This window comes from Telopea speciosissima, chromosome 11, assembly GCF_018873765.1.
Source record: "Telopea speciosissima isolate NSW1024214 ecotype Mountain lineage chromosome 11, Tspe_v1, whole genome shotgun sequence".
NCBI lineage: Eukaryota > Viridiplantae > Streptophyta > Magnoliopsida > Proteales > Proteaceae > Telopea > Telopea speciosissima.
Genome location: NC_057926.1, coordinates 642,582 through 666,621, shown reverse-complemented (window position 1 = coordinate 666,621; position 24,040 = coordinate 642,582). Strand labels below are relative to the sequence as shown.

Below are 24,040 nucleotides of genomic sequence, written 5' to 3'. Positions count from 1 at the left end.
GGCACCCCACTGATGAATGCATTGCGCTTGGGCATGCTATCTAAGTCCTACTGAAAGCAGGAAAGTTCAAGCCAGGTGTAAAACAATAGTCTGTTAATCAGACAATCAATGCCCTCGAAGAAGATTTAGAAGGGTTTGATCCCACCTCTTTGATAGGTCAAAAGTTTCCATCAACGATGTTCGCTCAGGATGTTCATGAATCCTCTCTTCCTTCAACAACCGATATGACCAAGCTGAATGGGTTTGAAGGCCATGAAGAGATCAAGGAAAAAGAGGTTTTGGCAGGATTGCAATCTCGGATTGACCTTTTACCTTTCCATCTCCAAGAACAGATCATGCATTAGGTCTTACAATCAAGGAGTGAAGATTGCATGGATTTGTTTCATGAAATTACTCTCCTCAACTGTGGGAATGACGACCTCCGAGGACTTCTTGTCCATCCAGATTATCCTTTCTTTAATATCTTCGGGATAAGAGACCTCTACCAGTTGTCTACTGAAGCCATTTGTTTCCTTTGTACCTTTGCGAAAGGTACGTGGTAGCATTCAGCTTTCGTGTTCCAGAATTGTTGACCTATATGAGCCAGGACGAATTGCATCCAGAATTTGTTAATTCTCGATCAAACACAATAAAATTCCTTCTTTGATTTCAGACACAGACTCAATGGCTCGAGCAATTATTCAGTTGTGCAAAATGGAATGTCCTATATACCCTCCATAACCCTTATTGGATACAGGAGTCGCGAGAAGAACCAAATACGAATCTGATCATGCATCGACTTCACTGCACCTTTCATTTTGGTACAGCATTCAATTTGGTAGATTTCTTTAATAGAGGATACAGAAAGGATGATTGGGAGAAGATAAGGAATCATTTGTGTGAGATTAACGGAGTTCCTAAGGAGCAGATTCCTCCAGGATTATGGGAAAATCCTTTTGATGCTACCACCAGTTTTAAAAGAGAATACTTCTTTTACATTGCCAGCCTGCAAAGTGAAAGAATCGCCGAAGAAAGTTTTCCCGTATTTCTTTGATGGAACAGGGTCAGACACTGATTGAGGGCATCACTATCGCCCGAAGGCGTTAAACTACGGTGATTAACTTGATGAGTACCAGTTTCGTTGGCCGACTTAAAATGGATTCAATACCCAGCTCTGGTTAGAAAGGCATTTTTAATGGTACGAACTGCATAGTCCTGTGACAAAGCAGTGACAGTGCTTCACTCTTGTGTAGACAGGATTGCACTGAAGACATCATTGGGTCAGCATCCTTTAGGTCTTTAGGTCTTTTCATTCAATCGAATTTCCTTCTATAAACTCGTCCACTGTGTTTTTCATAGTTATCAATGAATATGTTTCTTTCCCATTTGTCCAATCCCTTTCTTTTTTCAATTCATCCAAGTAGCAGTTTGTGATGATTTCATGACTGTTGGTATAAAAAAAAAAAAGAAACTGCCACCCATTTTTCCAATGTCAAAGTCTTGATGGTCAAAGATCTGGAGCTTTCCATACATCTAATCCCCTTCCAGCGAATTGGAAGCCTGGATGAAGATTTCATCTCATAAAGCCTGTTAAGCGAGGCCCCCTTTGACCGCTAGTCATCTCAAATAAACCCTGAGATAGCAAAATCCGCTAGTCCCCCAGTTATGCCTTAGCCTTTCCCTTTTAAAAAAAAAAAAAAACCTCACTTTGGCCTACCTACACCTCAATATCCATATATCCTCTTGCTCATCAAAATGTCCCATTGGCTTCGAGGGTCTAACCGAAAGAGGTCTTTTAGTGAAGTAAGATGTCACAAGGGCAATACGTTTCCGAAGGATTTAAGAAAAAAAAAAAAGAGTAGCTCCGTCTCCACAATAAAAATTGGGCCAATCTTAAAAAGAAAAAAAATAAGAGTTAAAAAAAAAAAAGCAAAAAAAAAATTGATGACAGCAAAAAGCAAAAAAAATGAGAGTTAAAAAAAAAAAGAGCAAAAAAAAAAATGGCAACCAAAAGAAAAAAAGGAGAGAGCAAAAAAAAAAAAAAAAAAAAGAGAAGAGATGATGCATTGGCTCAAGATAGAGCAGGTAATTGGGAGCACTTGAACCATAAGGCAAAAATAGCCACTTTTCCTTGGGAGACAATATTGTCAAAATTATCAAGGTTGAAATTACCAAAATCTTCGATTGAGACACGAGAAGGATTGCCAAACTTCTCAAAAGAAGAAGTTCCCCAACAAGTTCAGTTACCAGACTCTTGGTAGAATTTTAGGAGCGGAAGTGTTGAGTCATGGTTGGACCCTAGGGGTACATTTGAGCCTCTACCATCCTTTGGAACCCAATCCTAAGCCCCATTACAACCTAGTAAAGCCCTCCCGGGCCAAATGATGATGGGACTCTCGTCCACAGCTTCGAGCTCACCCGGCTATAATGGAACTTAATTATCAAGGCTTTGATGTTAAGGCATCTTTGTCCTGAACTACGTTGGACCCGATCCCCATTTAGGGTACGTAGGCAACTTGATGAAGTAATAATCAAGTTCGGTCCTCCCACATGTACAGTTTCCCATTCGTCCATGTACAACTTTTCATTTTTACTCACTTGCATCATATCTATCATATTCTACTTTCCCCTTTCCCACTAGTATCCCTCTCTCTTTGATACAATCCGATGATGTGAAGAAAAAGAAGCACGTCTACCAAGATCATGAAGAGTTATGGTTTATGAAGAGATGATTAGGGGATTAAATGCCAGCAGCATTGTACTCACCCTCTCAACTAGTAAAATGACCAGAAAAATCAACTTGTCACTGGGGCAATCTCTATCCAAGATAAGAAGGACAAAGGAGCATAAGGAAAAAGGATTTGTTTCCTTGGGGCAATCCACCAAGCAAGAGCATGTGAAATTAAAGGGTTATATTAAATAAATTTTGAGAATAAAACAACATGCAATTAAAAGGGATGTCAAGTTCTAAACACACATTCATAGTTGTCACTAGACAATCTCATTAACTCATTCATATCCTGCACTATGTGGAATTGGATTTTGCTTTTGGTGGATGGAAAGAGGAATCCGGATCACCTTTGTATACAGGTTCATGTATGGGGAGGTAACGATATTTGTTTCTTTTGCTTTCAAAAATGCCCATCCATGCGCTCTTAATGGTAGCAAGTGGGATAGAACTGAGATAAATTTCATCATCAAACTAAACATGAAGCATACACATATGGGTAGGTGATGAGGTCTAGGAAAATATAGGGTAAGTTTAAGAGTTAGGAATTGGTATCCAATGTCAGGGTACAATGTATATGAATGAGACTTCCATAAAAAAAAATTTGATGAAAATGAGACTTCCATAATTAGGAAATAAACAACTTTCCCTAAAATTTGATGGGTTGAGGTTAACCCTTTATTTAATATGTATGGTGTTTGTGGGAGAGTGTTGCTTTGATGGAATATGGGTGTGCACGGCGCCTCCTAGTGTGTTAGGTGTGTGTCAAATGTGTGTGAGGTTTGATAGTGTGAGTGTTTTCCAACTCTAAGTCCTCGTGGTTGTAGGTATCATGGCGGCCGAATTTCCCTCCCTCTCTCTTTCTTGGAGAAAGGGGGTTTGGAAAAAGATTGGGGATATTTTTCGAATTGGTGCCTATTAGAGACAGACGATGGATTTCATTACTTTGGTGTGAGGGTAGGGATCATGCTTCATTTATCAAAATAAATAGAGTCACCACTTAAGATTTAGGCCTAGGACCTAATGGGTATAGCCCTATCCTGTAGAAAGGGCCACAAAATTCCATATGGTCTGGTTAGAGAATGGGTAGGGGGTCAGGTTACGAGAGTGGGAAGGTGTCTGCATATAGGTAACAAAGCCTTTGATATAGCTGATATTCTGTCCAAAAAACTAATTTTTCGATTCCTATATGGGTTGAACAAGAGGGCTGATGATCCGACCATTCGTCTCCACCTGAACCGAGGGACGATTAAGATTCCACAGTTCATTGCATCTTCCATCCAAAGGTCTAATCCTTATATTTCTCATAATGTAGTCCTTTAAGTCTCACTGTTGTTGTATATATAGTATTTAAATGTTCTTACATAAATAATTTTGAATATAAAGTATGTCATATAATGCACTTTTAGTATTTTTTTAGTTTCTCATGATAATATGATATCTGTGATTCCCTTTGCATGCAAAAAATAAAATAAAATAAAATAATAAAAAATAATAATAATAAAAGATAATAAAAAATTACTTGCATAAGATTGTTCTTTTTGTTGCATTTTGGATCATAATGCAAACTACCTGAGTTTTAACGGTAGACTTCTTCGCTATTGTCATCGTGGATCTGTGTGCATAAGATTGTATTTTCCTTTAAGCATTCCAGTACTCTGATCATGATAGCACTCATGTACTATCCTATTTTCATCATCATAGTGCCCATGCACTACCTGGTATCTAATGGTATACATGGATTGCTTTTCCATTTTCATTATGGCTACACATGCATAGGATTGCATTTTCCTGACCAATGTCTTGATCATATACCATCTGAATTCTTATTTTCGTTGCACTCGCGTGCAACCTACTCAGCCGATCATGGCAGAATTCATATACAGTCTGGATTGGACCCTCGTACTTCCTGCACTCACGTGCAATTGGACTATTTGATCACTGTTGAATTCATGTACAACTCGATCTCCAATGATTTGGCCCTATGTACAGTATGACCAAGTCCTTATCACTTTTGCACTCATGAGCATTTGGTTTTTCGGATCACTATTGATTTGATCTTTCGGTCATACCAGATTCAACCATACATTTTTATGAATCCTGCACTCTCGTGCAATTTTGATCTTACTTACACTCGTGTACAACTTGATCAGTCATTAATTCTTTTGATCCCACTATACTCGCGTATAGTTTGACGACTTTGCAGATATTCTAATCCTCACCACATTCGTGTGAAGTTTGATCACCCCCATGAATCTTTCGGTCTTCGATTGGCCTATCATCTAGTTCTCCTTGTACTCGTGTACAAGTTAATCACTGACTCTTCTGATCCTCACTACACTCGTGTGAAGTTTGATCACCCCGTGAATCTCCGATCTCTGTTGTACTCGTGTACAGATTGACCCATCATCTTGATCCTCTTTGTACTCGCGTACAAGGTAACCATCAAATTTCCTGATCCCGTGAATCTTTCGGTCTCCAATTGGCCTGTCATCTAGTTCTCCTTGTACTCATGTACAAGTTAATCACTGACTCTTCTGATCCTCACCATACTCGTGTGAAGTTTGATCACCCCGTGAATCTCCGGTCTCTATTGTACTCATGTACACATTCACCAATCATCCTAATCCTCTTTGTACCCGTGTACAAGATAATCATTGAATTTTCTAATCCTCACTATGCTCGTGTGTAGTTCGATCATCCCATGAATCTTTCGGTCTTCAATTGGCCTATCATCATGATCCTCCTTGTACTCGTGTACAAGAACTTTCCGATCCTCACTATACTCGCGTGTAGTTCGATCATCTCATGAATCTTCAGTCTCTATTGTACTCGTGTGCAAATTGACCCATCATTTAATCTTCTTTGTACTCATGTACAAGATTGATCCATTATCTGACCCTCCTTGTACTCATGTACAAATTAATCATTGAACTTTCTGATCCTCTCTATACTCGCGTATAGTTCGATCATCCCATGAATCTTTCGATCTCCCTTGTACTCGAGTACAGATTGACCCATCATTTGATCCTCATTGTATTCGTGTACAAGATTGATCCATTATCTGATCCTCCTTGTACTCATGTATAAATTAATCATTGAACTTTCTGATCCTCTCTATACTCGCGTGTAGTTCGATCACCTAATGAATGTTTTGGTGTCCATTGTACTTATATACAGATTGACCCATCATTTGATCCTCATTGTATTCGTGCATGAGATTGATCCATTATCTAATCCTCCTTGTACTCATGTACAAGTTAATCATTGAACCTTCTAATCCTCTCTATACTCGCGTGTAGTGAGATCATCCTATGAATCTTTCGGTCTCCATTGCACTCGTGTACAAATTGACCCATCATTTGATCCTCATTGTACTCGCGTACAAGATTGATCCATTAAATAATCCTCCTTGTACTCTTGTACAAGTTAATCATTGAACTTTCTAATCCTCACTATGCTCATACATAGTTTGATACATCATGTACTGATTAGTCCTCTGAATCTTTTGATCTCTACTGAACTCACATACAGATTGGTCAATCCCCACTGTACTCGTGTACAAATTGATCCTTTTGATCTAAACCCATGAACAATTTATCATCCAAATCATTGTTTTATCCGATCGCTACTAGACTCAGGTACGGTCTGATCACCGTGATCTCTTGATCACCATGAAATTTTGTCATCTAACCATTATTGAAACCTATGTAAAAAATAAAAATAAAAAAAAGAGAAATTTTTTTTTAAAAAAAAGACCCGTGAAAATTGGAAGAACCGTAAAAGTCAAGGGGACAAACCCCAAGACACCTGAAAATCTAGAAAAACCCAAAAAATTGAAGGGACAAACCCCAAAACATCTAAAAATATGGAAAAACCCTAAGTGTCGAGGAAAAGTCCTCATACATTAACTCCAATCATCTATCATATTAACTCTTGTTCAAAATGTTAGCGCCAAGCTCAGTCGAGTCCTCTTGCTCCTAATCAAGCTCAGTCGAGTCCTCTTGCTCCTAATCAATCTCAGTCGAGTTCTCTTGCTCCTAACCAAGCTCAGTTGAGTCCTCTTAGTCCTAATCAAGCTCAGTCGAGTCCTCTTGCTCCTAACCAAGCTCAGTCGAGTCCTCTTGCTCCTAATCAAGCTTAGTCGAGTCCTCTTGCTCCTAACCAAGTTCAGTCGAGTCCTCTTGCTCCTAACCAAGCTCAATCGAGTCCTCTTGCTCCCAATCAAGATCAATCAATTGAGTCCTCTTGATTTTAAGATCAATTGAATTCTCTCAAATCAAGATCAATTAATCAAGTCCTCTTGCTTTCAAGATCAATCAATTGAGTCCTCTTGCTTTCAAGATCAATTGAATTCTCTCAAATCAAGATTGAATGGTCCAATTCTTAGAATCGATCAAGTCATCTTAGAGTCCTCTTGCTCCCAATCCAGATCAGTCAAGTCCCCTTGCTCTTAAGATCAGTCAAGTCCTCTTGCTCTTAAGATCAATCAAGTCCTCTTGCTCTCAAGATAAATTAAGATCAATCAAGACCAATTGAATCCTCTTGCTCATAATCCAGATCAGTCGAGTCCTCTGACTCTCAGATAAGATTTTTTATGAATTCTCTTGCTTACCTTCAAGACCCCTCTCAGTGGGAAATAGACGGATATAGACCCGTTTTGGTCATTACGAATCTTCATGAGATTTTAGTGTTTTCAAGTTTTCTTTTGATTTTTATCAAAAGATTTCATCGTGATTAATCGCCTGTTTTCAGCAACTCTGCCACCTTTGAGCAAAGCGTCAGTAGTATATGCTCTTGGTGACAAAATTAGCAGGTCTTTTATCTTTACCCTTCGGCTGTTGGCATAGCCCTCGGCCAAAGAGGGGCAAACTGTAGACACCAATTTTTGTCACCACCTTTGGCAAGGATGACAACGAGACATGGACGATGGGTGACGCACCTTCCCCTTTTCTGGACCCCAAATTACCTAACCCATAAGCCTAAAAACCTTTTGGAACCCCTAAATGGCCCATTTAGGCCCAAAAAATGAAATGAGAGGAAGTACACTATCCACGGCGCCGTGGACAGTGTCCCACGGCACTGTGGAGGAGTCCCACGGCTATGATGTACTTTTCCATGATGTCGGGACCACTTTCGACGTTAGCCTGATGATGTCGCCCACAGCGCCGTGGAGGTCTTATCTGGCCAAAGGTGGGGGGGCACCCCCCTATAAATAGGAGGGTCCCCCTCCCCTCTAAGGCAATCCTCTCTGGTAGGGAGACCCTCCAGGGCTTGTTTTTCCCCCTTTTCACTCTCTTTTCCCTTGTTTTTCTCTTATGAGTGTATGAGTGAGTAAAGTCTTTGGGTGTGGGTAGATCCTTCGATTACCCGTCCGATAATAGAGCGATCCCGCTCTTAGAGTTTGTTATCCCATCAATGCACGGATAACAAGCGAAACCCTTCATTATAGACGTTATTCTGTTCATTTGTTTACTGTCAAGCTACTTAAAAGAGTCGTTATTCTGCCCAAAAGGAATCGACGTCGGTCCATTCATCCATCTCTCCTGAGCCAAGGGAACACATCCACACAGGTAAAATTACTGCATTTTTTATTGATTCGATGTAGTCCTTCATCGTCTTATCATTTTACTATATATTTTGTAGCTATAATGTAGTTCATAATGTCATAATGTAGCATACATAATGTTCCCCCCCCCCCCGGTAATAAAAAAGAGAGAATATTTATCATTTTGTAGCATCGATTATAGAGAGACTGGTTTCGGCCGGGCGAGGTGGGTGCCTAACACCTTCCCATACTCGTAACCTGACCCCTTACCCCAACCTCTGGTCGGACCATATGGAGTCACGTAGCCCAATTCTGTTCACAACAAATAGGGCTACACTTAACGGGTCCTAGGCTCTAACCCTAGCTGGCGACTTCACATCATTTTTGTATATTTTAATGTGTGACCCCAATCCCTTGACACCATTCTTGAACATTGACAATATTATCCATACTAATCATATGTCGCCAAAGAGGTTGCGGAAACCTCATCCACGGCGAGGACCACGGTACTTACAGGTTTCAATTCCAACATCGGTGGGGACTCAACAAAACTCAATGGTGGCTTCTCAGCCAGGGGAGGAAATGACTCATACTTGACAGTCCACGAAGGACGGTTTGGAGGAGTAGGGGCATCTAATAACGCATTGACCTCAGTAGTTTATGCATCAATATCAAAATCATCACCTCTAGAGAAGGTCAGACACTACTGCAATGGGTCATCTGCTAATATCACCGGTGTACACTCTACTACTACCTCATCTATAACATCAATGAAGAAGTACTCTTCCTCATGTTGAGGCCCTAAAGAAGCATTGAACATGTTCAATCGGAGCTTCTTATTACCAAAGGAAATATCCATTGCACCTGATCTACAGTTGATGCAAGCATTGGCAGTAGCCAAGAATGGACGTCCTAAGATAATATTGTTTCCCATTAGTTTGTGTTTCCATGTCAAGGACTAGGAAATCCATAGGAAAATAGAGCTCATCTACTTTAACCAATACATCCTCAATGAAACCTCTAGGCACTTTAATGGAATGATCAACAAGTTGGAGAAGGCTTCAATTCTCTACTAAAATGATCATAAACTGAGCTAGGTAAAATATTAACACTTGCCCCAAGATCAAGAAGTGCTCACTCAATGGCAAGGTTTCCAATGGTGCAAGATATAAGAGGGGCTCCGGGATCTTTAAGCTTAGGGGGAAGTCGATTGGCAAGTACTGCACTCACTTGCTCAATAAGATGGATAGTCTTGGGAATGTGGGTCTTCAGCTTACACTTTTGAGTGCATAAGTCCTTCAAGAACTTAGCATAAGCTGGAACTTGCTTGATGTCATCTAGAAGGGGGAGGTTGATCTAGACTTGTTTGAACAATTCCATCATCTCTTCCATTCTTGTACCCTTCTTGCCAAATGCAAAAGAAGATGGGGATTCTAAACAAGAGGGAAAAGGGGCTCTAGGCATGTAAACATCAAGGTTGTTACCCTCCCCAACTTGTTCAATCTCATGGTCCCTGGAAGCTTGGGAAGCTTTAGGATTGGGTTCTGGACTCACCTCTTGCTCAGAATTCTCTGCAGGAGAACTTTGTTCAGGGGTTCCCAATAGTCGGCCACTCCTTAAAGTCATGATTGCCTTAGCTTGGTCATGGAAAACTCGGTTACTAGGCTGACTGTTAGGATTTCCTACCACTTGACTTGGTAGTTGACCTTCTTCTCTCCTTCATATGGCATTAGTTAACTGACCCAACTGAGTTTCTAACTTAGTGAGAGATTAAGTATGGGAGTGTAAGAGTTGAGTGTTCTGATCCAACCCATTCAAGGCACGGATCACCTTTTCCTCTAATAATGAACTCATAGGTGGTGGAGGAGGTGGTTGTTGCACATCTCTATAGGCAGTCTGCTGATTGGAAAAATTTTGCCTATATGGTGGATTTTGAAAACTATTGGGTTGCTTCCATCCAAAATTGGGGTGGTTCCTCCAACCAGGGTTATAAGTCTGGGAATATGGGTCATTACCTGGTTTGGAGAAACTCTAGGCAACCAATGCATGTTCTTGAACATAGTCAAGGAACTGCACAATTTGAGGGTAATCACCCACATAGTGTGCAGGACACAAAAAGCACATGCGTCCTGATAAGTGGGAGTTGGGGTAGATTGCCTAAAGTTCTGTCCTATGGACAATAAGCAGTTAAGCTTTTCAGAAAGCATGTCCACTCTGGTGTTTATGGCCACAGATTGACCTACCTAATAGAGGCCACCTTTTCTTTAGGGTCCAGTCATGGGAATTTTAGTCCTAGAGGCCGACACGTGATGCAATGAATTCTCACTCAGGGTCTCAAACAATTGCCAAGCCTCAGTCTCACTCTTATGCATGAATGTACCTCCACAAAAAGCATCCACCATTGTCTATGTCTATCAGTTAGTCCATCATAAAAGCATTGAACTAATTGCCACTTAGGTACAGCATGATGGGGACACTTTCTAATTAGGTCCTTAAGTCTTTCCCAGGTCTCATGAAATTGCTCACCATCAATTTGTGAAAAGCTAGTGATGGCTCGCTTAATCTAATTGGTCCAGCCTATGGGGAAATACTTTTTCAGAAACTCTTGTTGCATCAGCGCCCAAATAGTGATCACTACAACATCCAAGGAATTGAGCCATTGTTTGGCTTTATCCTTGAGGGAAAATGGGAACAAGATCAACCTCAGAGCATCTTCAAAAAAATTCTGGATTTTAACAATTGAGCATATCTCTAAAAATTCATCCAGATGTTTGTAGGGTTCCTCATTATTAAGTCCATAAAAAGATGGGAGCATCTAAATAACATTGGACTTAATCTCATATTGGGCTGCCTGAACAGTAGGAACCCTAATGCATGAAGTCGACGTATAGGTCGAGGGAGTGAAGTGCTCACTCAATGGGCAGTGGTTTGGTTCGTTCTCTCCCATTCTTTTATTTTTTCGAATTAAACACAAAGTTCTCTCAATTTCAAGGTTTAAATCGGTCAATGTAGGATGACAGGAAAGACGACCAAGCATCAACTAAACTAAAAACTTAAAAAAAAAAAAAAAAAAAGAAGTAAACTAACAACAAAAAGACTCACAATCAAGATAGGAAGACATCATAAAATTAAACTAAGCAAATCAAATAGAAGAGATAGGGTATATACCTGAAACACCTAGCTCCAATGAAGATCGACCCTCACTTGAACTTTGCCGCATCCAAGAATGAATAACCAATAAAATAAAAAAAATTACACATATGATCTTAAGGGGAAGGGAGAATAAAATTCTGCTTTAACAATGATGAGAACAAAATAAAAGAGTGGAAAAAAAACTGTGTGCAAGGGGGTTGAATGCAAGTTCAACAAGTTGGGCTGAAAATAGTGCACTCTTCCTTGCTCTTCAAATTGGGCTGCCTGCAAAACAAAATAAAAGTAACTTAGACTGAACTAAAATTAAACTAAAAAAGAAATTAAAAATAAAAATTCGTATTATGTTTTTTTTTTCTTTTAAAAAAAATCTGAAATTAAAACAAAACAAAATAGAAAAAGAAACAACTAAATCAATCTTAGCAAATCGTGCTTCGGTCCCCTGGCAATGGCGACAAAATTTTATCGTGTCGTTATGTGATAATAAATAAATCCTAATTAGAACTAATAGAACAGTGGTAAGTAGGGATCGAATCCACAAGGAACTGGAAGGCTAAAAATGTTAAGAATGAAATATAGTTGTTTCAGGTTTTGATTAAATTAAAAAAAAAAGTAATAATTTAATTAACTATAAGGGATACTAAAAATCAATTTGAGAGATGAAAGAGAGAGACTGTCTTCAGGTTTTGAATCAATATTGACTCATTAGTTAATTTATGGCATACACTTACGGTTCATTACAGCTACAAACCTAATGACACAACAAAATGATAAATTTCAATTCGACCTAGTTATAACCTATCTTGTCGATCACTATCGTCTTTCGCTTTTGGCTTAGCACACTTAGTTCGGTTAGTTATAGACTATCATTGGTTTCAATTATAATCGTAGGAATACCATTGCTTGAATAGAGAAGATGAATCACATAAACAAATTCCCTAATCTAGATTTAGCAATAAAATCCATTCAATGAAATAAAATTATAAATCTTAATATCAAGCAATCAAATGTATCATCCATAAATTTAATTAACAAAATTCAATGCTTCATCTACACCTAAAGACAGAAGATACTTAGCCATTCATGGGGCTAACTGACAGGGGGCGGCAATGGTGATCTTCCATGGAACACAACGAGTGCAAAGAAGTTGGTGAAGTGTGTGATGCGGCGAATGAAAGATGAACGGCTGAATCGATGGTTGAAGAGGTTGCAATGGTGATCACTCTCTCCTTCCCTTGCCAAACCCAACATCCAAAAAAATAAAGAAAAGGAGAACCCCTGGTATGAGAGAGATCTACTCTTTTTATCAAAATCGTAGATGGGTTGGAGAGAGAGAATGAAAGAATGGGACAGAGATTGCAAAAGTGGGAGAGAGATAGAATTGTGAGAGATGAGAGAAGTGAGATATAGAAAGTTGGGAGAGAGGAGAGTGAAAGGGACGTGAGAGAGAAAGAATTAGGGAAGGAGAGAGAGAGTTTATTTTTTAATTTAAATCTAAAATCTACCTAAATTCTAATTTGGTCAAAATCCTCTTTTTGAAAATATCTCTTCATTCTGGCTCTGGATGGACCCAATTTGAGAATTAAAGTTGCTCCAATAATGTTTCGGACAATATGAACCCAATATCGGATATCTTCTGAAAATTTTCTAATTTTTTGAAATTACAATTATGCCCTTATGCTTGATTTTCCTTTGTTGCCCAATTTCTTGGTCATACTTCTAACTTGAGGAGAAATCTCTTCAATGCCCTTGGGTGTTCAGTGAAATTTATTCCCATCTCACCCTTGATCACATATGAGTCGATCCATGGGTAGACCGGTGCCTAGATTACATCAAATATTTCCATTCAGCATCTTTTATGTGCATGACCTTGTAACACCCTACAATCACAATTACATAGTAAAATGAAATTAATTAAACCAAAGATATTAAATTGGAACCAACAATTAAATAGAAATTCAATGCATAATTACAGTTCGATCAGGGAATGTGTGTATGGACATAGGGGGAGTATCCCTTTGTACTTGTTTTCAAAGGGGGAGAGAAGTGCTATGACTGTTGATGGAAGTTCCCAACAATTCCAAAGGGAAAGATTGTTGGTCCACTAAAGTTTGTGGAGTGTTTTTGTCATTTTTAGCAATGGATTCAGTCATATTGGTATTGTGGCAGCAACTATTGGTGGTTTGGAAGAACTAGAATGGTCAAAGGAGCTTCTACACAGTATCAAGGGCAGTTTGGTCATTTGGCAGAGTTACAGAGGCATCCGAGCATGGAGGACGACTATTGGCAGTATATATGGCCCCTAATAAGTGTTTGTCAAAGGTCCGAAGCAGCAGGTGAAGGTTTCATACATCAAAAGCTGTGATTTAATAGGATCACACAGTATGATCCACTTTGAATCTATTTTTGAAAGTGATAATGGCAGAATTGGACAAAACACTCTTCATAAGAAATGTATCTGGTTGAATGATGATTACAACGAAATTTGTTTCACCTCTTTTCAATGTCAAACGAAGAAGCTATGGAGTTTTTTGTGTCATTGCGCAAAAATGGAGCAAATTTGGAGAAGGACGTTTTCTATATACTTAGCCAAATTTTTTGGCTTAAATTTAATGACCATTCTATAGACATTCATTTCCCTTTAATTTGATAAAGTTCCAGAATCTCCACGAGTGTCGGATCAACATCTAGTACAAGATTCCTCTTGGACGTCGCAGATTGTTACAAGATTCTTTTAAAAAAAAAAAAAGAAGGAAGAGAGAAAGGAAATAAGGGATTTGATAGTGGAGTGTGACATCAGCATGATGTCACCTATTTTTAATGAACATGTGTCCTTGTTACATATGGTTTTGTCACGAAGAATCTAGTTATTTATGATTCTACCACTGGTTACCAGTTTTGAAGCATCCAACTTTAGAAGACCGTATCTTTGCCATCCAAAGTCCAAATGGGACGATTTTTTTTTTTTAATTGGGTATTTTTTTGAGAGTAAGCCATTGGAAGTATTTTCAGCATTATTTGACCATATAAAATTGATGATATCACTATTTTATGCTCGATGACTCCATATTAAAGATGGTTTGAGCAGCGGAGCGTACACAAACATGATTTCCATGCGTCAAAGACTTCATCATTGCAGGATTACTCTGCAAAAGGTAATCCTCTATTGTAAATCCCCATTGTGAGTTTCTAGGTTGCATGTTTAGTTAAAAAATACCTAGTTTGATTGTAAGCCAATATTGGCCATTGTATTGGGGGATTTGGTTTTGTTATTTGCAATTAATTATTGTAACTTAGTCAAGTGGGCGCTTGTACAAAGATTGAGGTAGTTTTCCTCATTTGTGTGGTTGCACAAACTGAAGCAGGGATTGGGAGTTCTTGGGTGGTTGTAGCCATCAAATTTGAGTAGTGTATTGAGGGAATACGAATACGGGATTCCTCCATGGACGTAGGCACTCTGGTCGAACCATGCATATCTGGTGTTCTGTCTCGCACTTATTTTTAACTAATTTGATGTGTGTTGTGTAGAGTGGAGGGACACTGTCTGGTAGACTCAGCCACGTTTTGATGTATGGTGGACGTGTCTGTGTGTGATTGATAATTATGGGACTGCCCCAGCCAATCTTAAATTGTAATTGAGAAAACATCACCAGTGCGGTATCTATTAGAGATTGAAAGAAAGTTTTTGGTGACCCTGATTCACACCCTCTCTCAGTGTCAACCTAAGTTTATCAAGCTATTACTTCAAAAGAAATACTCTCAAATAATTGGTTCTGTCTCTTACTTGATGAACAGTACAAGGCCGGATATAGCATTGATTGTTGGTAAGTTGAGTCAATATACTCACAATCCAAGTGAGGAACATTGGAATGCTTTAAATAGATTACTAAGATACCTAAAGGGTACTATAACTTATGGTTTACATTATAGTGAAAACCCAATAGTCTTAGAAGGGACACGAATTAGTCATTGGCTACAAGTGGCTATGTATTCACTCCAGGAGGTAGAGTGATTTCTTGGAAATCAGTAAAGCAATCATGTAGAATAGGATCCACTATGGAGGCAAAATTTGTGGCAATAGAAAAGGCCATAATAGAAGCCGAATGGCTTAAAAATCTAATGGCGGATATACCATTGTGGCAAAAATCGGTACCCTCGATATCACTACATTAAGATAATCAGGCGGCTATAGCTAAGGCTAACAACAATATTTACAACAGAAAAAAGAGATATATTCGTCCCAGACATAATTTAGTAAGGCCGTATATAAGTGAAGGTATGATAGCTGTCAACTTTGTGAGGTTAAAGGGCAATCTGGCAGATATATTCACAAAGCCCTTGCCTACTAAAGTTATACATGATTTATCTATAGGAATGAGCCTGAAGCCTGTGACATGAGTCATATGATGGACACCCAACCTATGTGAAGAGGACTATTTCTAAATTAGGTTCAAAGGGTAACAATGAAGTCACCAGATAACTTGTTTTGTACTACTATAATTTGCTCATTCTGGTTAGATAGTAAAGTAGCACCACCACAAAGAAAGGAGGATGAGTTTTAAACTTTTAATTAAGCTAATTCTCATAAATGTGGGGTGTGTAAACTGTGGTGCACACTATGGGCTGACCTAAGTTAATGTAGGGGGTGGGACCGTCTACCGATGATAGTTTTAAAGGTGAACTATCTAAACATTCATGAGACCAAGATAAGGGACAAGGCCGGTTAAAAATGTTCATTCTTTATAAAGGGATGATTGTTAAGGTCAACCGATAGGATATGGCTGGTGGGCTAGTCAGCTATGACAATGAGAAAAGGTTCAAGAAGTCTGACTTCACCCATACTCTGTAGCGTAGTTCATCAGACCTAGTGTAGGTTCAAATCATGAAAATACTTGCAACGATGTGTCCTATTGTGGCTAATACGCTCACTAGATTCATTCATGGTTTATCGATGTTTAGAAACTTGTGGGGGATTGTTGTATTTTGTTTTATTTTAAAAACTAATTTCAAAACATCTCCCTTGCATTTTAGTTTCTTGTTTTGTAGTGTAGAAGGTAGCTAAAGCTTGTGTAAAGTTTTAGTCCCACATCGGAAGTGGAAGAGAATTGATAGAGGCATATGCGCGCATGCGTCGAGCCGAGTCGTGGTAGTGTGATGTGTTGTATTTAATTTTGGTTCAAAGTTAGTAGGTTCAAAGTTGGCCCAATTTTGGGTCATTATTTGGTTCAATGTTGGCCTAGTTTTTTGGCTAAGGGACATGTATCTTTAAAGAAACATATCCATTTGTATAGGTGCATTCATAGCACTTGGATTGAAATATTTTAATCTAATCCATTGAACCAAGAGACACACCTACACCATGGGGTATCTTCAAGAGACACTTACATATAAGTGTTTGGATTAGAATCTTTTAATCCTATCCACTCAAGTCAATGGACACACCCATTCAATGAGGTGACTTGAAGAGATGCATCCAACACTATAAATAGAGGTGAAATGGATAGCCCAAAGCATTCCATTTTCTGGTTTTCTCTCCTCTCTCTCTAGTTCTTCTTCTCTACAGAAATAGAACCTTGTTTTTGTTTTTTTCCTTTTTTTTTGTTACTGTATACAGTGGTTTTCTAAAACCATCTTTTGAGGCTGACCTTGCTCTCCCTTGTAACCAAAGTCTTCGTGCAAAAGACCAAGGTTTGGTGGTTGCTTTATCTTGGAGGTAAAACGCAGAGAACCCCCGTTGCACTAGTACAGAGGGCATTTCAGACCTTAAGGGAGAGCGTCTTTATTGGTGCGACTCAACTACATCTATTAGTTCATGATTGGTTCATGTTCTGTTCGTGGCTATCAACAACTTCGTTTCAATCTTATTCTCTCAAATCGGGTACCTGCTTACAACACTACTTGAAGCCTAAATTGATATCTGAATATTAATGTCCTATATGTCCTAAAATTTTGTATGTAGGCTGCTTTTTTGTTGGGTATTTATCAAATCTGTAATCTGATTAGTCATATGACTCCTAGTTTGACTGTTTTTGACCTATCCTAGTTCCACTAGTAGTCCACGTCAGCAGATCTGACCATTGGATCTGGTAGAAGTTTTTAGTATTGATTCTACCCTATAAAAGAAGCACTCAACCAGACTTTCATGCTGATTATGTTTTATGGGTTTTCTCTTTATTCTGGAAATTATACTATATCGATCCTGTTTTGGTACTGATTGTTAACTTCTAAATCAGAACCACATTAAATAACCAGGCTTATTTCCACTAAAACAATCCCATCTTTTATGATTTATCTGCATCAAAAATATTTTAAGAAAAGGAAAAACTCTGACCTAATACTTCACCATAATCTAAAATCAAAATAACAACATTCCAACAAAAGTAATGTTCTAGAAACAACACAAAAAAATTAAGGCTAATTGCACAAGTAAGTCCAATGCTACAACAATGGAATTGCAATTTCATGCCACTAACTCATTCTTTAAGCAAATTTAAAAAATAAAAAAATCTAAATCTAAAATTAAAATAAAAATAAAAACATGGTGAACAACATGCATATTCCAAAGCATGTGACAAGCTTAAGTGCATATTGAGCCCTCTCAATTACATGGTCAAACATTTAAATAAAAGAGTAAAGACTGTTGAAATGCAATAAGGCAAAGCTTAAGGCTATGTTTGATTGATCAGAAATTGAGAGAAATGTAAAGAAAAAAGGAGAGAGAAAGACACATAAGATTTTGTCCTTACATTTTTTTCTTTTTACATTTACTCACTGTCAAACCAACATAGCCTAAAGAGAAAGTAAGCTTGCAGTTGTAAGAATGGGCAACTGCTAAAATTGAGAAGCTAATAGAACCCACATGCCCAATGGTTTTAGTATGGGATTTTTTTCCTCCTCCTGGGATATTATTAAAGAAGACCTCATCAAGGCCATCAAGATTTTCTTCTTCAACCCCAGTCATATCAAGGGGATTAACCACAACTTCATTTGCCTCATCCCCAAGAAGGAAGGTGTTTCTGCTATGTTAGACTTTAAGTCCATTGCCTCATCCCCAAGAAGGAAGTGTTTCGGCCATGTCAGACTTTAAGCCCATCTCAATGTGCAACCTTATGTACAAGTTTATTTCTAAAGTCCTTATGCTATATCTGTGCCCAAAACCCGTACTAATTTGAATTCTTGTGAATGAAGCATAGGTTTGTCAGTCGTCGACTTATGGGCCGCTACCGTCAAGCTGACATTCAAAATCATTGATCGAGTGTCAGGAGAAGCTGTCAAAGAAAGGTTCCTAAATCATACCTGGGGTAGGTTAGTAGACTGAGGTAGGTTCCTCGATGGGCCACCACCTACTGGTGAGTGGTGGGAAGCAAAAAGAAAGAGATACCTGAGATCGGCCTATGAAGATGTTCCTTCGTGTATGTGCGAAGAGTGCGTGGAAAGAAGAAGATTATTCCTGGCCCTGTCACCATATGCGTTGTAAGGAGTAACCAGATTCAATTTGACGCAGCTAAAAGAGGTAGGGCAGGCCTAAAATGACTATTGGAGAAGTGGTAGGGAAGGATATGCATGTGGTAGGGCTCAATCCTAGTATGACCGCAAATAGAGTTGTTTGGAGGACAAGGACCCGTGTAGCCGACCCCTTCTAGGGGGATGTTCCTGGGATGTTGCTTTAACTACTGCTTTTACTTCTTTCTTTACTTATTTTCCTTTTTACTTCTCTTTTCTACTATTGTCATAGCCTCTTTTGGATCCATGTAGCCGACCCCATTTAGTTGGGATAAGGTTATGGCTGCTGTTGTTATTGTCACCATATGCGTGAGGTGAATTACTATTCCCGTACCCTATATTTTAAATATAATTAGTAATTTAGAATATAAATAATCCACATTAATTGTGTGGGCCCACCTAACCCTAGGTCGGACCTACCCTTACTTAATATTAAATTGGGTTAGGGGTATTAAGGTCATTTGACTTTAATTAATAATTGGGTTATGGGTTTAAGTGGGCAAATGGCCCAATAACCTATTTTGGACCCATGGGCTTTAAGTCTAACCAAACAAGTCCTAGACTAAAACACATTTTAGAACTTTAAGCCTAGCCAAACCAGCCTTAGTTAATTGAACCTAAGGTCTTAGAAAACACCCAAACAAACCCTAGGGCCTTAAGCCACTTAAGACCAATTTCTTCTCATCTCTCCCTCTCATTTGTGAAGTCTTGGAAGAGGAAAGAGAAATCGTGGAGAGAAGGAGGAAAGAAGAAAACAAGAAGAAGAAGGAGGAGGAGTGGAGCTTGAGCCTAAGCCCAAACTCAACTCTCGTACTTGGTGAGTATCTTACTTTATCTCTCTCTCTCTCATTTATTCATTTTAGGTATAGGTTGGAATGACCTACCATCAATGGGGCTCAACCTACTGAAGTGAGGAAGCCATTAATGGGAGGTGTCATTCTCAGTAATTGAAAGCCAAATGAACCATTATGACCTCCATCCCATTTCTAATTGATACCCCAACCCATATGAGTAAACCCTAGGTTGAAGGCTAATGATTTTGGGGGTTTTCTATTAATTTGAGAATGCTTCTCATGTGGTTATGCCTTAAGCTACATTGGGGACTTTAAATGAACCCTCCCACCCCTTTTAACACCCTATGTACCCAAAAGCTTTGTTTTGGAAAATCCTTTAAAAACGTAAGGCTTAAGGACCCAAGGACTTGGGAGGCATTAAACCATGAAAGAAGGTGATCCTCATGCCTAGGTAACCTCATAAGACCATAGGGTATGCCCCTTTGAGCCACAAACCCTAGAATTCAAAACCAATCCCACATTGGTAAAGACAGCAGGACCGACAAGAACCAAAACAGAGGACCGGCAGGAAGCCCCTGTGTTGGAAAAATTCTTCCCTCCCTCCATAAATGTTTTGATGATAACAAATGAGTTGGCACAAGCCATTGTGTTCTATTATGTCAATAGGTTTAATGTAATGATCAAGAAGAATGAGTCAATGCTTAAAATACGAGGAAGCTCAAGACAAAGCCTGAAGAGATCAAGCCTGTAAACAATTTCAAAGATAAGTAGCTCTTGAAGAAAAGACCATTTGAAGATTGAAGAACATCTCTTAAAGAAGAAATCAATTTGAAGATACTCGTATGCGCATACACATACACACACTTGCATAATTGTAATTGTAATTGCATACGTATAAATGAAATTGTATTTGCATCATATAGAGACTCTATGAAGGTACTTAAAGACCTTAGAAGTCCTTAGCAGTCGTTGGGAAAAGACTGGACCAAAGACTGTTAGAGACAGGTTGGCAAAATGCCTAAAAATCACAAATGGTCGGACAACCAGTCAACCGACTACAAAGCCAAATCGACCGCTGGAAGCAGTGAGCAACCAGTTTCAACCGGTTCCCCCAAACGGTGGCCCAATGCCTACTAGTCGCACAATTGGTCGACCGGCTATTGATCGCTTGGATACGAAAAGTCCTAACGGCTTTATTTTCTCCAATGGCTATATCTAGCGATCGACCGGTAGAACCAAGCGATCGACTGATTAAGCTAAAAACTAGCCATTTTATAGTTGTTAGAGCAATTTTAACAAATGGTTTTTTAGCATTAAATGATGCCTATAAATACCAATCATGTCAAACCTTTTGACCATCACTACAATCCAAAAGAATACTTTATTGTGAAGTGAAAAAGTCAATTCAAGCTCTTAGTGCTAGTATTTCAAGTTAAGAAGAAAGTTTAGTTACTCAAGCTTGACACCATCACTCAAAAACTTATCTTTTTCTAGTATAAAGCTTAAAGGTCAAACATCTTCATACTATTCATTGCATATTCACAATTGCATTGCGTGAAGTAAGTTGGGACACTTCCGCTTAGGTAACATTTTCTTTTAATCTTTCTTGTTAATTATTTTCTTACTCTTGAGTCAGGTTGATTTTAGACGAGTAAGGTGTGCTTATATTTTCCTAGACTGTACTTAGATTTTGTAAGGGATTCTCTTATCCTTAAAAGATTATGAGATTCTCTTATCCTTAAAAAGATTGTAAGATCCTCTTATCCTGGTAAAAAGATTTGTAAATGTGTTTTTTCCACCTATTGTACTGAAAGGGAAAGGATTAATGGAAATCTCTCAAGATTGAGAGGAGTGGATGTAGACTCAAGGTTGAGTCGAACCACTATAAATGCTTGTATCTCTCTTGTTTTAATTTACTTTAAATTTCATTGTCTTGAAACTCTAGTATAATCTTAAAAGAACAAAAATTCCACTAAGATAACCTATTCACCCCCTCTAGGTTATCCAACACTTGATATCAGAGTAGGAGCTCACTTTAAGAGTTTAAAAGATCAATGGGATCACATCACCCTACTACACTTGAAGGGGTGAATGTATCAAGACCACCATTGTTTAATGGAAATAATTTTCCTTATTGAAAAATTAGATTCAGAAATTTCACATGTGCCACAATCTTGATGTGTAGCATGTGATTGAAAATGGACCACATCTATACTCTAAATTAGTAGATGGTGAAACTGTGCTAAAGGACACATCTAAACTAACTCCCTTGGAAAAGGAGAAAGTTCAATATAATTACAAAGCTATCACTTTTTTACAAGATGCCTTGAGCAATTCTGAATTCAATAAGATAGTTATGTGTGGGACAGCTAAGAAAATTTGGGATACACTTGTGATTTTATATGAAGGAACCTCACAAGTAAAAGAATCCAAAATAGACAAGCTTGGTCATGAATATGAACAGTTTAAAATGTTAGAAAATGAGAATATTGCTAACATGTTTTTAAGATTTACTAACATTATTTATAAACTGAAGGGCCTTGAAAAAACCTATACCAAATTGGAAAATGTTCAAAAGATCCTCAGATCACTACCCCCAAAGTATTCAAATATTTCTTCTTAGAACGTATTGATTTGACCCCATAAGCGAGACCACCACCCAATAGCATGTTGCTGTCAGAACCCCGTATTTCTTTTAGAGAATCTCCTAATTATTCCAGAGCAACTAGAAAGAGATTCTTTAACCAGAAAGAATTCAGTTCAAATGTAGGATACCTATCCAGAAGTTTTCGCATTTCAGTTCTCCACCTTAACGACAGAAAAAAGGATGGATCAAATTCTATTGAGTCTGACTCATAGTGATAATTTATCAAAGAATGACTCTGGTTATCAAATGATTGAACAACCGGGATCCATTTACTTACGATACTTAGTTGACATTCATAAAAAGTATCTAATAAATTTAGCAACGCTTGTCTCACAAGATTTGTTGCAGGAAAGGGATAATGTGCAACTTCAAGTTATCAATTATATCCTTTATGGAAATGGTAAACCAATTCGAGGAATTTCTCACACAAGTATTCAATTGGTTCGGACTTGTTTAGTAGTGAATTGGGACCAAGACAAAAATGTCTCTTCTATAGAAGAAGAAGAGGTTCATGCTTCAATCCTGAACCCCACCCTCCGATCATTCCTTTTTTTGATATATGAAATGGGGGGACTTCACTAAGTCCATTCTTATGAAATCTTGAATAAGACCATTTGCCCTTACTTCAACAAAGGAAGGAGGCTAGGTTAGCCGAAAGATGGTTATCGGTTCAAAGACGCAAGGTGACCTTGCTTTTTCAAGGTAAGAAGGGGTAGAGAAAATGCCTTGAGCCAATGTCCAAGTACCAGGCGCTACGGCGCTAAAGTAACCCATGCCATACTCCCAGGAAAAGCTCGAACGACCTTTAACAAAAGAGTACTTATACCCGAAATTGACACAAGTGGGTAGGTAGAGAATACCTAGGGGCACGAGATAACTCTCTCTAAAGAACTCGATAAAATTGGAGGCCAAAGGTAACTGCAATCAAAGAAGCCAAAGACCTTGAAAATATAAGTATGGATGAATTATTGGGTTCTTTACTAACTCATGAAGTTGAGTTGAATGAAGATGAAAAATATGTTGAGACAAAGGAACCTAAGAAGAAAGTCATCACACTCAAAATGTCAAATATATCTGATGACGAGAGTGAGGAGGAAGACAACATCACTTTCTCTGATAAAGAAATGTCCTTGATAACCAGAAAATTTCAAAAGTTTCTCAAAAAAAGAGGAGGAAGATCATCCAACAAATGAAGCTCTTCCAAGAAACAAAAAGGTAAATTCCCATCTAAAGACAAAACTGTATCTACTAACAAAAAGGATATTGTTTGCTTTAAATGTCAAAAGCCAGGACATTTCAGAATCGAATGTCCAAAATCTGAAGAAAAGAAGAAAGCCTATGCTGTAAAAATTTCTTGAGACTCTAGCAAAGAAGAAAGAAGAGGAGTCCGATAATGAACAAAGTAATCTAGCACCTATGACACTTACTCAAGAGGAAGACAATGATGAGGTAATTTCTGAATATATCACAGCATCTAAATATAGTAATTTATGTGATGATAGAGATACTATTAACATTGATGAGAATGACATTGAGAAAGGCTTTAAAGCACTATATGAAATTAATCAATGACTAGAAATAACCAAAACCAATCTTAAAAAAGAAGTCATTTTATTACATAATAAAGTAGATGACTTACATACCTATATTGCAAAGTTTGAAAAGGAGAACGAAAAATTGACTACTGCTCT

General features: G+C 38.3%; 1 long non-coding RNA gene and 1 other non-coding gene across 2 annotated transcripts; both read left to right on the top strand.

Moving 5' to 3' along the window:
• The first annotated feature begins 1,743 nt into the window (after positions 1-1,743).
• On the top strand, positions 1,744-23,236 carry LOC122646582. Its single transcript, XR_006330654.1, has 3 exons — positions 1,744-1,754; positions 13,975-13,977; positions 22,984-23,236. It is a non-coding gene; the product is annotated as an uncharacterized LOC122646582 (long non-coding RNA).
• LOC122646949 lies at positions 10,715-10,820 on the top strand. Its single transcript, XR_006330750.1, has one exon. It is a non-coding gene; the product is annotated as a small nucleolar RNA R71 (small nucleolar RNA).
• Positions 23,237-24,040: the final 804 nt, after the last annotated feature.